We start from the raw sequence: 12,524 nt of genomic DNA, 5'->3' as shown, positions 1-12,524 counted from the left end.
ACGGTGTGGGGTCGTTAAAATGGATAAATTTGTTGCTGGAAAGTGTATATGAAATGATGTTATATGAAAAAGCAGAGCCCAAAATAATTCATTCAGAGCTGATGACAATGAAGAAGAATCACCAGGCTGGAAGCATAGAGGAGGATTGGGAGAGAATGGGTTAAGTGAAGAGCTGGTGTTTTAAGTGTCTGGGGTTTTCCCTGAAGTTAAGTAAAGTGAAGTGTGCAGGAAATCAGAGTTCAGAAATTGGAAAAAATAATACTGAATCAGATTTGGGTGCGTTTCTAGATGATGCAGCCATAATTCAGAGAGCTTGTCCTTAAGGCATTTCTTGAAAACCCAGCAGTCTAGGTACTCAGGTTTCCCCTTTTCCGGGAGGTTAAGGTCAAGAGCCATGACCTGGGATGTTTGAGGATAACTGAGAATGGAACGCCCACTTTTTAAATTTATTTATTTATTTATTTATTTATTTATTTATTTATTTATTTATTTAGCTTTTGGATGCATTGGGTCTTCGTTGCTGCGCGCAGATTTTCTCTAGTTGCGGCGAGCAGGGGCTACTCTTCATTGCAGCGCGTGGGCTTCTCATTGCGGTGGATTCTCTTGTTGCAGAGCACGGGCTCTAGGCACACAGGCTTCAGTAGTTGTGGCACGCAGGCTCAGTAGTTGTGGCGCACAGGCTTAGTTGCTCTGTGGCATGTGGGATCTTCCCGGACCAGGGCTTGAACCTGTGTCCCCTTCACTGGCAGGCGGACTCCTGACCACTGTACCACGAGGGAAGCCAAGAAGGCCCACTTTTTAAGGCAACTCAGGCCTTACCACATCCATGGGAGTTCCCTCCGGGAGAGCCCAGCACACCGCACCTCTGCCAGAGACTTTATCTCATGGACCCTTGCTGTTGTTTGCTTGTCTGCCTTCCCCCTGGACTTTGAGCTCCATTTTAACCTGTGTCACCAGACCCTAGCACAATCCGGGGCCCTTCTGGTTCTAGCAGTTTACAGCCCTAGGGCCCTCCTCTGGAATCATCAGGCCCAGTGGAATAATACCTAATCTCTGCCTTCAGACTGTAGGCCTCTGGAAGTAAGGATCTGGCCTTTGATTGTCTCTTGCTATATCCTTCCAAAGGACCCCCTGGTTATGTGCCCACATTCTGGAAGCTTCAATGAGGTCACCTGGCCTTTCTGAACTTTGATTCTTATATTTATTTACGGTCTCTGGAGCTAGTCCTCCCCCATGCTACCCTGGGTGTCCCCACACACACACTTTGGGTGCCCTTGTCACCACGATTCATGTTGCACCCCATGAGCTGGTACCCAGCCACACGGCATGCCCACGTCACCCAGTCCAGGCTCAGCCATGCCCACCCTGGCCAAATCAGGAGAGGCCTGGCTCAGCAAAGGGCAGCCTAGGAGAAGGGGAATGAGTAGAGTAGTGTGCTTGCGTTGGCCGAGCTGGGAAGCCAGGAAGTAGACACTGGTGTCTGCCTCTGCTCTCACCATGTGGATGCGCATTTCACCCACACCCAGGGGAGGCTGCATGAGCACACTCCCACGTCTGCTGGGGGAAGTTGAGGATTGAGGCAGAAGCTTGAATTTCAGGCTGCACTGAGCCGGGGGTGGGGGAGTGGGGGACAGGACACAGAAGCTTGTTAGGAATCTGAGAGGCCAGCGGCCCGGGGCAGAGGGGAGGCTGAAGTGGAGGGCAGCTGGGGGCTAACCAAGGTGGGAGGCAGTAGAATGTAGCGGGAGTGAGTGACTCTCTGGCTTTCCCAGGAAGGTCCATAGGTGCGTGCGCTCCAGGCAAGCTAGTTTTTCTGGCTGAGCAAGCAGATGGGGCCCAGTGGCCAGCAGAGGGGAGTCCTGAGTGTTCCAGGAGAGGGTCAGGACCCAAAAGACCTCACCGTTATCGTGGAAGAGGCCCTGGTCAACCTTTGGCTGTTACCAGTGTCCCTGGCCCTGTATTTCCTCCCTGCACTACCAGTTGCAGCCTGGCCCTTCTCTAACTACCATGGTTCCAGAACCCCTGTGGGTACCAAAATCTGAGGATGCTCCAGTCCCTTGTATAAAACAGTGTAGTATTTGCATATAACCTATGCACATCCTCCTGTATTCTTTAAATTGTCTCTAGCTTACTTATAATACCTAATACAATGTAAATGCTATGTAAATATGCCAGGCACACGACAAATTCATTTTGCTTTTCAGAACTTTCTAGATTTTTTTTTTTTTTTTTTTAGTATTTTCAATCCAGTTGGTTGAATCTGTGGACATGGAACCCACAGATATGGAGGGACGATTGTAGTCTCTTTTCTGCCTGTCCCAGCTTTATGAAATGCAAAGATAAGCACTTCACTCCTCCGCTTAAAACTCCTCCCAGGCTCTCCTCTGCCTTTGGGATAAAAGTCCAGTCTACCATGCAGTGAGAGGCCCTGCTCATCTGCCAGCCACTCTCCTCCTGGGCCTCCTCTTCAGCTATTCCCCGCAGCCCAGTGGCGGTCCCCTTGGACTTGGTACATCTGGTCCCTCTGCACGAACTGCCCTGACTTTTCTGCCTGAAAACAACCCAGCCTTCGACACCCAGCTCACATATCCTCTGTGAGGCTTCCCTCACCTCCCCCTGCAGAGGTGAGAATTTCCATTCTTTGTGCGCTCCAGTGCTCTGAACATTTCTCTGTGGCCACAAGTACTGTAGTGACTTGTTCTGTACCCACCTCCCGCACCGGAAGGGGAGCTCCTGCCCTATTGACCTTGGCAGTGCCTCCCCTTCCCCACCTCGGTACCCAAAAAGCACCAGGCTCCCAGACTACTGAGAACTGTGTGTTGGATTAATTTAAGAGTCCAGCTCTTACTCACCTTTCCTGTTATTGATGGATAGGCCTCCCCACCCCTTGCCTCATAGGTTTGCTTTTTCCATCTTTACTTAGGTAAGACTAGCTCTTCCTACTCCCCACGAGGAAGACAGAATACTTGAGCTTCTCTGGGGTCTGAGGACACTGAGAACACTACAAGGCAGAGCAGTCTGTGACCAGCTGGGCAATGGAAATAGTGACGCCATGGTCACAGGCTCCCTGCTCTGCTGACCGGTTCCCTTTGCCTGCGTCGGTGGCCACAGAGTGTTTCCTTGACTGGAGGAACTTGTGGGAGGTCACAAGGGGCCAGGGAGGAAGAGTAGAAGGATAGATTCTCTCTACTAAAAAATGTGCCACGCAATTTTGTATGGAAGACCCGGAAAAGCCAAAGCAATCTTGAGAAAGAAAAACAGAGCTGGAGGAATCATGTTCCTGGGCTTCAGACTATACTACAAAGCTACAGTAATCAAGACAGTATGGTACTGGCACAAAAACAGAAACATAGATCAATGGAACAGGATAGAAAGCCCAAAGATAAACCCACGCACATATGGTTACCTTATCTTTGATAAAGGAGGCAAGAGTCTACAATGGAGAAAAGACAGCCTCTTCAATAAGTGATGCTGGGAAAACTGGACAGCTACATGTAAAAAGATGAAGTTAGGGGCTTCCCTGGTGGCACAGTGGTTAAGAATCCGCCTGCCAATGCAGGGGACACAGGTTTGAGCCCTGGTCCAGGAAGATCCCACATGCCGCAGAGCAACTAAACCTGTGAGCCACAACTATTGAGCCTGTGTGCCACAACTACTGAAGCCTACGTACCTAGAGCCCGTGCTCTGCAACAAGAGAAGCCACCGCAATGAGAAGCCCGTGCATCGCAATGAAGAGTAGCCCTTGCTCGCCGCAACTAGAGAAAACCCGCACACAGCAACAAAGGCCCAAAGCAGCCAAAAATAGATAAAATAAATTTATAAAAAATAAATAAATAAATAAATAAAAGGATGAAATTAGAACACTTCCTAACACCATACACAAAAATAAACTCAAAATGGACCAAAGACCTAAATGTAAGGCCAGACACTATAAAACTCTTAGAGGAAAACATAGGCAGAACACTCTATGACATAAATCACAGCAAGATCCTTTTTGACCCACCTCCTAGAGAAATGGAAATAAAAACAAAAATAAACAAATGGGACCTAATGAAACTTAAAAGCTTTTGCACAGCAAAGGAAACCATAAACAAGATGCAAAGACAACCCTCAAAATGGGAGAAAGTATTTGCAAATGAAGCAACTGACAAAGGATTAATCTCCAAAATATGCAAGCAGCTCATGCCGCTCAATATCAAAAAAACAAACAACTCAATCCAAAAATGGGCAGAAGACCTAAACAGACATTTCTCCAAGGAAGACATACAGATGGCCAACAAATACATGAAAAGATGCTCAACATCACTAATCATTAGAGAAATGCAAATCAAAACCACAATGAGGTGTCCCCCTTTCAAACATCCCTGCCTTTTGTAATTCTTTGGAATCACTAGCTGGAATTCAGCAGCTCTAATTTTTTTCCAACTTGCTCATCTGTCCAACTGTCCTTTCAGTACTGTGGATGTGTATGTGGTGGTAGAGACAAGAATCCAGAAATTTTGCGTTTTCTGGAATTGGTGATTTCTCGAAGAGCCACACCTACTTCCTCACATCCACCCCCCACCCCACCCCCACCCCGAGTACTAGATCCAGATTTTCCTCTGGGGAGACATCTCCTCCTCTCCAGCCCCTGCCCTGTACTATGGTTAGAACGGCCTCTGCCGCTCACATTCAGAGGAAGACACATATTCTGTCACTTGCAACACATTTTCCAGTCAATTTACCTTTTAAATCACCTAAAGGGCAACTAATTCCTTCATGGATCACAGAATTTTCAAGCCAGGAAGTTGGTTTTGAGACTACCTAATACTTTCATTCAGCCACTCAAGCAACATTTTAAAATGCCGGCTTTGGGCCAGGCCCTAGATGAAGAGACTGAGACCTCAAGAGAGGAGGGGCCTGACTCAGGGTTTCACAGAAAGTTTGTGGCTGAGTCAAGGACCAGAACCTAGGCCTTCTGACCCCCAAGACAGCATTCTCTAATTATGTTCCTCTGCTTTCCAAGATTAAATCCCAGTGGCAGTGTTTGCACATGGATATGTGAGTGTGAAAAAGATGGAGGACTATATGCTAAGCAGTGGTCACCGCTTTCTGGGCAAAGCAGAGGTGGTAAAGCCTGCAGAGAAAGGGACAGAGAAGAAGGAGAAAGGAGAAAATAAAGAGCTGTCCATGATCAAAACTACATTTATGAAAAATTCAGCACATATGTACATGAAAATTACACACACACACATGAAAATCACATACACACACACACACCCCTTGCCTTGTAGAGAATGACTAAAGGAAACAACTGAACAATTCACTTATGCTTTCAGTACTGGGCTGAGCCGTGGCAATACAGTGACAAGTGGGACTCCGTGTCTGCCCTCAGGAGCTCCAGCCGTGTCTGACAACGTTCCCTGTGAATGTCTGTAATGACCACCTTGCCTGCCATACCTGCTGGCTGCAAGGGCTGCACTGAGCCCAGATGTCACCTCCCTGTGGGGCCCCGGGGCAAGCAAGCAGCAATTAGCAGCTGTGGAATGGGGCCTGTTGAAACATTGCTCAGAACTGATCAGAGCAGATTCCAGATGCCCTGTGTTTCTATCCAAGAGTCAGAGGGAAAGGGGAGCTGTTATCAAACCAATTAGGCACCTGTGGAGGGGCCGTCAAGGGTCCTTGCCCCGGACCCCCCAATCTGGTTCACCCTTGTGTTTCTTCTTTTTTTATTTTGGCCACGCCTTGTGGCATGCAGGATACTAGTTCCCCGACCAGGGATCGAACCAGTTCCCCTTGCAGGGGAAGTGTAGAGTCTTAACCACTGGACCGCCAGGGAAGTCCCTCACTCTTGTCTTTCTGAGCTTTACTAACCTTTCACAGCATTTGCTACCAGCAGCTGCCCTGCGTGCCAGGCACAGTTGCCTGACAGCTGGCAGAGCAGGCTGAGGATGCGAGAGAGAGGTCTCAGTCCCTGCTGGCGTCCCTCCTGCAGATCCCATCAGCTCTCTGCCTCATCCACACCCGTCCCTGCAGTGCCCCACAGGTCCTGTGTGGGCCCCACCTCTGTGCCTTTGCTTACGTCTTTCCTCCCAAAGCTGTGCCCTTCGAGTTATGAAAGACCTACCCTTCCTCCTAACACCAGTCCAAATCCTGCTTCTGCCGAGGAGTCTTCCAGGATTCGGAGCTAATCTCTTTCTTCCTCTGACATTGGTCCCTTCAGCTTTTACTGAGTGACAGTAGGCACTTGTGCCATTGCATCACCATCCCTCCATGGCCACTGGGAGACCGAGGGCTCAGTGGACACAAGAACTTTGTTTCTTCTGTGCTCCTGGTATACAGGCCCGTGCTCTGGCAAACTGCAGGTGCTCAGTGCAAACTCTGGTTGGATGTAGTTGAATTGTTGTGAAAAGGAGGAATCCTTGCCCCAGGAGCGTCCTTCATTCCCTCAGACATGGTTCTTTGCATTTAACTAAGGGTTAGGGAGGACCCCTCCTGCATTTTCTCCTTAGGAGCCCACAATGGGAACCTCAGAGGTGGAATTGAAATGGGTCTCTGGAATTTGCCTGAACCCACCCTCCCTCTTTTTATTTTGGCTGCTCCGCGAGGCATGCAAGATCTTAGTTCCCCAGGGATCAAACCCGTGCCCCCCTGTAGTGTAAGTGCGGAGTCCTAACCACTGGACCACCAGGGACGTCCCTGCCTGAAGCCCTTTAGCTGAAAACTCCTGTGTTCCAAGGTAAGGGGTCCTCAGGCCCAAGCTCCACCCAGCCAGGTGGGTTAAAGTCAATTCCCTTTCTTAAAATGAATCCAATAATAATAAAAATTAATGCTCAATAATAAAAACAAATACTTAATAATAAAAGCTAATACTTTTGAGCCCTTACTAGATATGCCAGGCATGCCATTTGCCAGATGAGAAAACTGAGGCACCGAACTACATAGTAACTTGCCCAAGGACACCTGCAGTTAGGATCCAGAGCCCATACTCTTTAAAAAAATTTTTTTGGGCCACACAACTTGCAGGATCTTAGTTCCCCGACCAGGGATTGAACTCAGGCCCCAGCAGTGAAAGTGCCGAGTCTTAACCACGGGACCGCCAGGGAACTCCCAGAGCCCACACTCTTAACCGCTCCTCATCCCCCTTCCACTGCCCAGATCACTCATCCCTCTGCTCCAACTCGTTCTCTGCTCGTCACTCCACTCTGTTTGTCCAGGGTCCATCATGGGGTGTCTCACCCAGAGGTTTAGTAAGTGCTTATGGAACAGGTGAATGGAGTTTGGGAATTCTGTCTGCTTACCCAGGTTATCCCTAGGAGGGTATGGAGGGCATGAGAGGGAAGAACAAAAATGCTGGGTCCAGCAGCACAAACACTCCCACCCCAAGCCCAGCTTCCTGGACACGCTGATACTCTCTGCCACATCTAAGGAAAGGGATGTTTCTGAAAAGTTCCCAGATTTCAGATAGGCTCTTGTCACTGTTAGTGTAAGATCAGAGGGCATGAGTACAGTTGCCTCTTGGCCAGCCCCTATGAAAGTACTCCAGGGAAAAACACTCTGGAGGCTTCTGAGGTTATACCTGGTAGGTAGGATATAGATGCGCCCCTGGGCTGGACAGCTGGTGTTTGTCAAGTGGAGTAAAACTTAAGTTTGTTCTCACCCAGACACTCTAAGGACAAAGCTAGTGGCAGAAGCTGCGCTCTGCTGGAATAAAGAGATAAAGTGACCACTCTTGAGGTCAAGGAAAACTTCCCTGTCTGCACATGCACAGGAAGGCTCCTTGGGGGTCAAAAAGGGGTGGGGCACCACCCCATAATAAGTGTGGACGTACCCCCCACAGGCCTCTGCAGTGGGATCCATCTTAGCGAAAAGTTGCGCACGCATGTTGGGGAGAGTCCTAGGACAGGTCAGGCGTGAAAAAAGAAACAAGATAATTGGCCAAAAGTAAACAAAGACCAGAAGGACTGCCCTGTATAAGTGATTTAAATCACCCCTTTACTGCACTCATTCAGGACTCCTGCACTCTTCTCTGGGTGTGTATTTCTGCCTAGCTTCTGACTTAAATAAATAAACTGCTTCTCTGTGTGCTCTCCCATACTTTGTGCTGTGTCTAATAATAAACTTTGTACCTGTTTTTTACATTTTTTTTGCCTCCTTGCAACATTCTTTCAAACCGAGGAAAGAGCCAGAGCTACTTTGCTTCTAGCCTCTAGTGCCTGGTGGTCTAGTGGCTAGGAGTCCTGGTTTTCATCCAGGCTAGCCAGGTTCAATTCCTGGGCAGGGAATTGAGATCTCTCTTCAGGACTGCCCACTGCCGTCTCTCCGAGATCAGATGGATGAAAAAGCTGGGAGGTCTACATCAGTCAGGATGATTTTGATTTCAGGTAATAAAACCCAAGCCACACTAGCTTAGCAACAAAAGGGATTTGTTGGCTCTTGTAGCTGAGAGATCAAGAGAAGATGGGTTTCAGGCATGGTTCCATCAGGCCTCTGCCCCTATTTCTCTGTGATTCTCTCTGGGATCTGCTCCCATCTGTGGAGCTTCATCCTCAGGCTATCTTCCAATAGCATCCAGTGTTGCAGATCTTCTTCTTCTTCCAGAGGTAATGTTAGACATGCCACACACACACTCCCCCCACCCCCCCAGCCCTTCCATTTCACAAGCATTGTCTGATTGGGTCTTACCTGAGTCAGTTGGAGTGTCTGATTCTAAATAGCTGCTTAAGTAAACCTAGAAGATGGAGTTGATGAGTGTTTCTAAGTGGGATTGTGGCCCCAGGGCTCACTGGAGACAGGAGGAGTTTCTGCCAAGTGCTCTCTTGTCTGGCTTCCTGGTGTCATTTTACCAAATAATACAGTTATCTTAGAGGCAGGACATTGGAGCTGGCGCACCCAGGCCTGTGCCCTACAGCGTTCTACCACCATGTGTCTGTGTGAAGACCTATGAGAGGCCCAGCACTCTGATTTTGGAGGCTCCACTGCATACCACAGCAAAGACATTAAAATGTACCTACATGCCTCATTCCACTTAATGGAAAAGTAACAAAAAATAGTTGAGCTCAATTGCAATTGAATAGGTGACAGTGTCACAGTTTGAAAACATTTACTTTTATTTTTTTATTTTTTATTTTTTTGGCCGTGCCATGTGGCTTGTGGGACCTTCATTCCCCCACTAGGGATTGAACCTGGGCCCTCGGCAGTGAAAGCACGGAGTCCTAACCACTGGACCACCAGGGGATTTCCAACATTTACTGATTTTGGTATTTTCTTTTTGAATTTAGGAACCAACACATTTTCTTGGGCCTTTGCAAAGCTCATGAGCACTAGGCCCCAGAGCCTGTGGGTGCTTATTATGGAGAATCAACTGGGTGGAGGCTAGTGATGGTGATTTGTGTGCATGCACCTGAAAGGACACCAGGCCTGGAGCCAGACCTGCTGAAGTTGGTCCCAGCTCTGCGGCTAACTAGCTACGTGACCTTGGGCAAGTTGCCAACCTCTCTGGGCCTCTGTGTGGTCAATTGTCAATTGGAGATAAGGATGCTTGCATTTCTTCACTGTGTACTTCCTGGAGGAGCATTCCTTCCAGCTGCAAAAGCACAGGGGATGAACTGAGAGTTACTTTAGAGCCACATAAACCCAGTTCCTCTGGGATCCGATTAACAGACACAAGTTCACTGCCATCTCTAAGCCAAGCTCCCAACAGGTTCTGAAGGGGTGAGCTTGCTGAGCAGCACCGCTGTGTTCACAGTGGTCCAGGCACATGACTTGGCATCAGCAGAGACATGGGATAAGAGGATGGTGGGATTCAGGAGAGCGGGCTGAGAGCCTGGAGCCATGTAAGAGCTCAAGAATGGAAGTGCCCTTTGCTTGTGGAGAAAGGTACTAGATCCACACCAACTTAATTCTGCAATGACTGGGGAAGGCCTGGGGCTGCACCCGCATCTTAACCCCAGAGCAGTCACTCCCTTTTTTCTTGGATTTGCCTCTGGCTGCTTTCACCATGCACCTGCTGCTGCCAAGGGTACCATGCGTAGCCTGGAGCAAAACAGGGTGGGATCCCCTTTGGAGTTCAGGTGTGGGGAAGGTTGGGTTAACCAAGGCTAAGGATCAGCCTCTTCACCATAGGAATCACTTTTAAAAAAGTTGTGGTAAAAAACACATGACATAGAATACCTTTTACCATCCCTTCACTTTCAGTCTGTATGTGTCCCTAGGTCTGAAGTGGGAAAAAGATATTCCATGCAAATGGAAATCAAAAGAAAGATGGAGTAGCAATACTCGTATCAGATAAAATAGACTTTAAAATAAAGACTGTTACAAGAGATAAGGAGGGACACTACATAATGATCAAAGAATCAATCGAAGAAGATATAACAATTATAAATGTTTATGCACCCAACATAGGAGTACATCAATACATAAGGCAAATGCTAACAACCATGAAAGGAGAAATGGACTAACACAATAATAGTAGGGGACTTTAACACCCCACTTACACCAATGGACAGATCATCCAAACAGAAAATAAATAAGGAAACACAAGCTTTAAATGACACAATAGACCAGAGAGGTTTAATTGATATTTATAGAACATTCCACCCAAAAGTGGCAGAATACACTTTCCTCTCAAGTGCACACGGAACATTCTATAGATCACATCTTGGTCACAAATCAAGCCTCAGAAAATTTAAGAAAATTGAAATCATATCAAGCATCTTTTCTGACCACAATGCTATGAAATTGGAAATCAATTACAGGAAAAAAAACTGTAAAAAACACAAATACATGGAGGCTAAACAGTGCGCTACTAATAACCAAGAGATCACTGAAGAAATCAAAGAAGAAATTAAACAATACATAGAAATAAATGACAACAAAAACACGACGACCCAAAACCTATGGGTCACAGCAAAAGCGGTTCTAAGAGGGAAGTTTATAGCACTTCAACTTCACCTCAAGAAAAAGAAAAGTCTCAAATAAAAAATCTAACCCTACACGTAAAACAACTAGAGACAGAAGGGCAAAGAAAACCCAAAGTCAGTAGAAGGAAAGAAATCATAAAGATCAGAGCAGAAATAAATGAAATAGAAACGAAGAAAACAATAGCAAAGATCAATAAAACTAAAAGCTGGTTCTTTGAGAAGATAAACAAAATTGATAAACCCTCAGCCAGACTCATCAAGAAAAAAAGGGAGAGGACACAAATCAATAAAATTAGAAATGAAAAAGGAGAAATCACAACTGACACCACAGAAGTACAAAGGATTACAGGAGACTACTACAAACAACTATATGCCAGTAAAATGAACAACCGTAAAGAGATGAAAAAATTCTTGGAAAGGTACAATTTTCGAAGACTGAACCAGGGAGAATTAGAAAATATAAACAAACCTATCACTAGTAATGAAGTTGAAACTGGAATTAAAAATCTTCCAACAAACGAAAGCCTAGGACCAGATGGCGTCACAGGTGAATTCTATCAAACATTTAGAGAAGAGCTAACACCAATCCTTCTCAAACTCTTCCAAAAACTTGCAGAGGGAGAGACACTCCTGAAATCATTCTATGAAGCCACCATCATCCTTATACCAAAACCAGAAAAAGATATCACAAAAAAAGAAAATTATAGACCAATATCACTGATGAACATAGATGCAAAAATCCTGAACAAAATACTAGCAAACAGAATCCAGCAGCACATTAAAAGGATCAAACACCATGATCAAGTGGGATTTATCCCAGGGATGCAAGGATTCTTCAATATATGCAAATCAATCAATGTAATACACCACATTAACAAATTAAGGAATAAAAACCATATGATCATCTCAATAGATGCAGAAAAAGATTTTGACAAAATTCAACACCGATTTATGACAAAAACTCTCCAGAATATGGGCATAGAGGGAACCTACCTCAACATAATAAAGGCCATATATGGCAAACCCACAGCAAGCATGATACTCAGTGGTGAATACCTGAAAGCATTTCCACTAGATCAGGAACAAGACAAGGACGTCCACTCTAGCCACTCTTACTCAACATAGTTTTGGAAGTCCTAGCCACAGCAATCAGAGAAGAAAAAGAAATAAAAGGAATACAGATTGGAAAAGAAGTAAAACTGTCACTGTTTGCCAATGACAGGATGTTATACATAGAAAATCCTAAAGATGCCACCAGAAAACTACTAGAACTGGGCTTCCCTGGTGGCTCAGTGGTTAAGAATCTGCCTGCCAGTTCAGGGGACACGGGTTCAAACCCTGGTCTGGGAAGATCCTACATGCTGTGGAAGCCCATGTGCCACAACTACTGAGCCTGTGAGCCACAACTACTGAAGCCCACACACCTAGAGCTTGTGCTCTAGCAACAAGAGAAGTCACTGCAATAAGCAGCCTGCACACTGCAACGAATAGCCCCTGCTCGCCACAACTAGAGAAAGCCCACGTGCAGCAATGAAGACCCAACACACCAAATATAAATAAACTAATTAATTAAAAGAAAACTACTAGAACTAATCAATGAATTTGGTAAGGTTGCAGGATACA

This window comes from Hyperoodon ampullatus (genome assembly GCF_949752795.1).
Source record: "Hyperoodon ampullatus genome assembly, chromosome: 7".
In the NCBI taxonomy this organism is placed as follows: domain Eukaryota; kingdom Metazoa; phylum Chordata; class Mammalia; order Artiodactyla; family Ziphiidae; genus Hyperoodon; species Hyperoodon ampullatus.
The sequence above is the reverse complement of the archived record's forward strand: the minus strand, read 5'-3'. Positions refer to the sequence as shown.